Source organism: Hyaloscypha bicolor (genome assembly GCF_002865645.1).
Source record: "Hyaloscypha bicolor E unplaced genomic scaffold K444scaffold_157, whole genome shotgun sequence".
In the NCBI taxonomy this organism is placed as follows: domain Eukaryota; kingdom Fungi; phylum Ascomycota; class Leotiomycetes; order Helotiales; family Hyaloscyphaceae; genus Hyaloscypha; species Hyaloscypha bicolor.
In genome coordinates, this window is record NW_020194659.1 from 111,297 (window position 1) to 117,296 (window position 6,000).

The following is a 6,000-nucleotide window of genomic DNA, read 5'->3' on the forward strand; positions in this document are numbered from 1 at the left end:
ATTCTCGAATTAAGAACTATTTTACCTTACTTTCCAAGTTTAAAAACCCGGTTTCGTAATATTATTTTAAACTTATTCTTATTCTTATAAATAAAATAAAACTATTCTTATATCTTATATATAAGTATAATATTTATAATAATTTAATAATAGTACTATTAATATATATAATTACGGAACTATATATTTACTAGAGAAACTAAAAGCTTATTAGATTCTTTCTTATTTCTAGTTTATAATACCTTTTTTCTTTTTTTCGAAATACTATAATAGATTTACTTTTATAGATCCAGATTATAAATGCAATTACCGAGTTTTAAATAAAAGTTTAATATTAAGCTAAGGTTATTTAGTAATAAAATAATAGCTTTCTTTTTCTATAAGCTTACTCTTTTATAAATATTAAGCCAAAATTCTTTCTTTTATATTCCGAAAAATTTAATAGCTAGATTTATAAGTTTAATACTTGGCTTCTTTTAATTAAGACTAAGCTATAGGTTAATAATAAAGCTATTAGTAATATTACTATTTAGTTCTACTATATTTACTTTAATCTAGAATCTTATATTCAAGTAATAGTTCTTTTTTAGCTTTTTCGGGCTAAAAAAAACTAAATCTAGTTCTATTTTTTAATTCTTAATTAATTCTCTTATATTTACTGAATTCAAATAAAATATAAAAGGTAAAGAATAAGCTATATTCTTTTAAATAAAGTATTAATTCGCTTTATACTTTTATTATTAAGTTTAAATATATTTTATATAAAATATAAAAGTAAAACTAGAATAATATTAATAAGATTATAGCTTTTTACTAAGGGCTTAATACTATTATTAAAAATAGGCTAGTATAATAATTAAATTTCTCTCGAACCTATATTAAGTTTATTAAGATAATATAATAGCTAGCTAAATACTCTAGTATATATAAATATTATAATTCTAAAAAAAAGCCTTATTATTTATATAATACTATAAATATATTAATTATTAATATTATTAGTATAATTACTAAACCGAAACTCTTTTTTCTATAATACTTTTCTTTATAATTCTTCTTTTTATTTCATATAAATAATTAAATATAATTTATAAATCTAGTAAAATACTAGTTATTTTAAAAATAAAACAAATATATATATTATAAAAATAATAAATACTAAATAAAGAACTATAATATTAAATTATATAAAAAAGGTATTTCTATTAGAACTAAAGATTATAATAAATAAAAATAATAGAAAAGTCAGAATTTATATAATTAATAATTCTAATTCTAATAATAGTTATAATTCTAATTATTTAATTAGATTTTATAGCTCTAATTCTAATTCAGATTCGGATTTAGAAAAACCAATATATTAGAAACTAGTATATTAAAAACTAATAAAATATTATAAGAGAGAAACTATAATAAAATAAAAACCTATATAAAATAGAATTTAATAATAAAATATAAATAGTATATAGTATATAAAAGCTTAATTAATTAAATACTAAAAAGGAATTATTTTCTAGAATTATAAAAAAACTAGCTTTCTTATATAATTTCTATAAGTTATATATAAAAGGCTACGGCTTTTACTATATAACTAAAACCTTAAAACTATTAAAATAATATAATTTTTAGAGAATATAGCCTGCTATATTATATTTAATTTCCTATTTATTTATACTTATTTCCTAAGTATTAAAACTAATAAAAAAATTCTATTTAGAATTCGAAATAATAAAATAATTAGGATTTTTCTTTATTAGCTAATCTAATTTCTTTTTAATATATCTAAAATAGAATTTATTACTCTTAAATAATCTTATTTTATACTTCCGAACTTATTTAAAAGTAATCCAAATTCGCTTAGCTATATTCTTATACTAAATCTAATATAGTTCTTTATATTAATTAGTATTTACCTTTAATTATTACTTAATTTCTGCCTTTATTATTAGATATTAAAAAGGCTTATTATAGTAAATTATATTATAAATTATACTAATGTATTCTAAATAAATAATATCTTTAAATTTCGTATTATTTATAGCATTTTTAAATTAATTTTAATAGAAAAGAAAAGCTCTAGATAAGAGCCTTTAATAATCTTATAAGAAACTTTATTCTTATATATTCTATTTTTAATAATAACTAGACTTATTAGAATTATAATAAAGTATCTATTAAATAGTAAATTATTATTAAGCTATTTTTTAGCTTCTATATTATTCGAGAATTATTACTTGCCTATAATTTTAGATTTATAAATTATCTAGCTAAAGGCATTTATTTATCTAGTTAAATAAACTATATTTAAAGTTTTTTCTTTTATTATTTTTAATAAATACTTATTTATTTCCTTAATCATTTCCGGCTTAAAATTATTAGAAATAAAAAAGTAATTAATATTTTTAAAGAACTTCTTATTAAAAATAATAGTTTTTTTATAATTTATAATAAAAATATAGCTAATATTCTAATACTTTTTTATTAAAATAGAATTCGCTATTTAAAGCTTTAGTAATAACTAGATCTTTAATATTACTTTTATATTAATTATAATTAATATTTCTAGAAATATAGTATTAGGCTAATTAAAAATAAATAACTAAATAAATGAAGTACTTATTTAATATCTCGTAAAATCCGAGCTATATTAATAGATCTATTATTAAGAATTAAGAAACTAAAATAAAGTAATTATTATCTAGATTTTTATATTTTATTATATTGTTTTTTTTTCAGAAATAGAATTATAGTATTTCTATTTCTTATATTAAAAGCTTTTAAATACTAAACTTCTTAATTTATTTTAGATAATTCTTCTTATAAATATAACTATTTATATCTAAATTAGTAATACTAGACTTAGAAATAGAAACTATAGTATTAAATTAGAGCTATAGATTTAGGCGAAATTAATTAAAAATATAATACTTATATTTATATTTCTTAATTTCCTGGTTTTTAAAAAAGAAATCCTATATTTCCTTATTTATTTTAATAATAGAAATATATTTCTTATCTTTAATAACTTTATAAATTTTAATAACTAGCTTTAAAACATTCTTATTAATATAAATATCTCTTATATTAATAAAGAAAGTATTAATAAATTATTTAATATATATTTTATAAAAAGCTTTAAAGAATTTATTAGTAATTCTATAATATTTATATTTATAAATAAATCCTAAAATACTATTATATATTTCCTTAAAAATATACTTATTTTATTAAATAAATATTAATTTCTATTTAGCTAGTATCTTATAGATATACTAGTTAATTTTAATTTTCCCGGATTTAATATTTTTAGTTTTTTATTTCTTAATTTTAAATATAAATATAAGAGTTTTTCTAAATAATATCTTTTTTTAAAAAATAAAGAATTTTTTCTTATTTATTTTTTCTTTATTTTTCTTTATTTTACTAGCCTTATATTTAAACTAGTACTCGGATTTTTACTATTTATTAGAAGTTTTAAGTTTAGCTTATTTTTCTTTCTTACTAGATTCTTTTTATCTAATTATACTAGTTCTATTAGTTTTACTAATAGAATTATTACTAGGCTAGATTTAATTAAATTAAAACTAAAATTATAATAAAGGCCTATTTTTTAGACTTATTTTAAAAAGCAAAAAAAGGCTTATTATTATAAATTTCCTTAATTAGAATTTCAGAAGTATTAAAAACATATTATCTAGCCTTAAGATTATTAATTAATAGTAATTTAAAAACTAATTCTCTAGATTCTAAAATAGCTTTAATATATTTAAGTATCTTAATAATATCTAATTTAGTAAATATACTAATATTCTAATATTTCTTATCTTTAATATATTTTAAAATAGCTTTATTAATTAACTAAATAGTTTTATATACTAAAGCTTTTATTTTAAAAAGAGAATATAACTTCTTATAAATATTTTTACTAAGGTTATTATAGATATTATTAATATATTAGCTAAAGGCTATTATAAATATAAGATCTAGAACTAGAAAAATATAGTTAGACTATCTCTATTTTAATAATTTAAAGCTAAAAAGAGAAGAAGATCTTAAAGAAGCCTCGGATCTAAATAATTACAAGCTATATATAGGCCTATATATTAGCTTAAACTCGGGATTATATATAATAATTAGATTATTATAAATATCTTACTTAGATACCAGATATCTTTTTTAGATATTAGATATTTTACTAGCTCTAGTTTAATTCTTACTAGTACTATATATTATAATAACCGTAATATTACTTTCTTTCTTAAAGTAAACTTATTCCCGAGCTTTAAAAGTTCCTATTTGAATTTCCAAGTTATAGATTATATATTAAAGGCCAGAGTCTTTTATATATAACTTTAAAGAATTTCCGTTTATATTATATAATTCTAGTAATATATTATTCTTAGTATAGTCTAACTAATAGAGGAGATTCTATAATAGTTCTGGCTATTCGGGGTTCTTATTATAAAAGCTCTAAAGAACTAGGATACTATTATTTAATAAGAAAGCAGGATATTACTCCGGATCTAGATTCTATTTTTTTTACTAGATTTAATACTTTAGCTTTTTATAAAGTAGCTTTATTACTAGTATTTTTTAAACTTTATACTTCGTTTCTCTGTCTTATAATTCTAATAATAGAGGCTCTATATTTGCTTATTTGGAAAAAGAATTACTTGAGTCTTTATATAGCTTCTTTATATAGAATACCAGATATATTCTTATTAATTTCAGAAGCTTGAACCTAAAGAAATATCTTATTTATTTCAGGATTTCATATAGTTCTTTTATTTAATAAGCTAGCTTATAGCTTAAATAATTATTTTTCTAGTATTTAGTAATAATTCATATTTTATTTTCTATTCCGAAGTTTACTAGTTAGTAACATTTATTAGCTTAAGTAATATTTATTAGCTTAAGTAATATAATATTCTTATATTTATATTATATTCTCTTATATCTTTTACTATAATTTATAGAACTATATTACTAGGGCTTTTACTTCTTATTTATTTAGCTCTTTCTTTAAAGTATCTAATTATACTTGAGTTTTCTAGTTAAATAATATCTATAATTTATAGCCCTTTTCTATAAGAAATAGAAATTGGCTTATAGTTTTATAAATTAGAGCTATTTACTAGTAATTAATTATTATTATCTATTTATTCTAATTATCCTAATAGTAATTTATATAGAAATATAGTTATTAGTTAAAATACTAGTTAATAATTTCTATTTAGCTATTAGTTTAGAAATAGTTAGTAATTAATAACTTGAGCTTTATACTAATATACTTATAAAACTTATTTCAGAAATCTAATATAAACTAGGGGCTTTAATTAGATATTAGAGTCTCCGAAATACTAACTTAGTAAACTATATAAATAAGAAATAGAAATATTAATTCTTTAGCTATTATTATATCTCGAATAGAAATTATAATAGAATACTTATCTAGATAATTAATAAAGATTACTACTATATTATATTTATTTCTATTTTCTAGGTATTTCTTAAAATCTACTAATATATATTACTAGAAGTAGTTAAGAACTAGTAATAAATATAAGAGCCCTAATTTCTTATTTCTAGAAATATAGAATTATTAATAAGTATAGTAATTATTTCTATATTAATTAATATTTATATCTTGGCCTAGCTAGTAATAGCGGGCCTAAAAAAGCTATTAAAGCTTGGCTTATTCTAGATATCTTATTAGGGGCTATATATATATCTTCTAAATAAAAGTAATATATAAAGATATTTCGGGTATTATTATATTATTAAGTATAAATAGTTTATTATATTATAAAAAGAGGCCGTTTTATAATATCTAAATACTTTTCTTTTTATTTCTTATTTTATTCTATAGCTTTTTTAGCTCTAATAATTTTCGGTTCTTATCTAATAGCTTATTTATTAGCTAGATATTATTATACTAGGTTTCTTTTTAAGCCGGGCTTATAAAGGCCTTAATTAGAGCTAACTAGAGATCTTATATAA